Here is a 762-nt window from a genome sequence, read left to right as displayed (position 1 = left end):
CAGGAATGCAATTTCTCATACAAAAGGCAGACCTGGCTGGTTTGGGTTTGTTTATTTTTCTAGGAGTTGCCTTACACCGTGATGTTCCTCACAACTGAGCACTGTGATGCCAACAGCAGCGATACAGAAAACCACTCTGGGGCAGAGCAGCAGAAAAAGCCACCTCTAGACTTCCCAGAGATACAACAGGAGAGCCCTCAGTGCAATCCTGGTGAGTGAAGTGGAGCTGGCACATGACCATTCTGTACTTACCTTTCAACGGAGTCAATAGTGAAACAGAACAAATCTCTCTTGTAGTCGAGGCTCCTCGAGGTGCACCTGTAGGTGCTGCCGAGTGTCTTTGAGCAGCCAGAGTAGAAAAAGGTTTCTACTAAGCTGTAAGCGAGAAATAACATTGATTCAGAAAAAAAATAAAAGGAAGAACCTCACCCCATCCCTTTCCTTAAAGAAAAAACACAACAAAAACAAACAAAAAACCCCCCAAACAAACAAACAAACAAAAAAAAAAGCCAGGGAAAAAAACCAGAAACAATCATGCATTATCATTTTTTCAGGCATTCATTCTTGCTTTACACAGTGTAAATTCTGAGCACTCATCTTTCAGCCTGAATTTGCAGCAGCTCCTCAGGCTGACTGACCTCAGCAGGACCATCATAATCATTAAATTGTGGTAGGGACCTTAAATCTCATCCCATCCCGCCCCTGCCATGGCAGGGACACCTTCCACTGTCCCAGGCTGCTCCCAGCCCCAGTGTCCCGCCC

The sequence above is a fragment of the Geospiza fortis genome, unplaced genomic scaffold (genome assembly GCF_000277835.1).
Source record: "Geospiza fortis unplaced genomic scaffold, GeoFor_1.0 scaffold196, whole genome shotgun sequence".
Taxonomy (NCBI): domain Eukaryota; kingdom Metazoa; phylum Chordata; class Aves; order Passeriformes; family Thraupidae; genus Geospiza; species Geospiza fortis.
Note: the sequence above shows the minus strand (reverse complement) of the source record.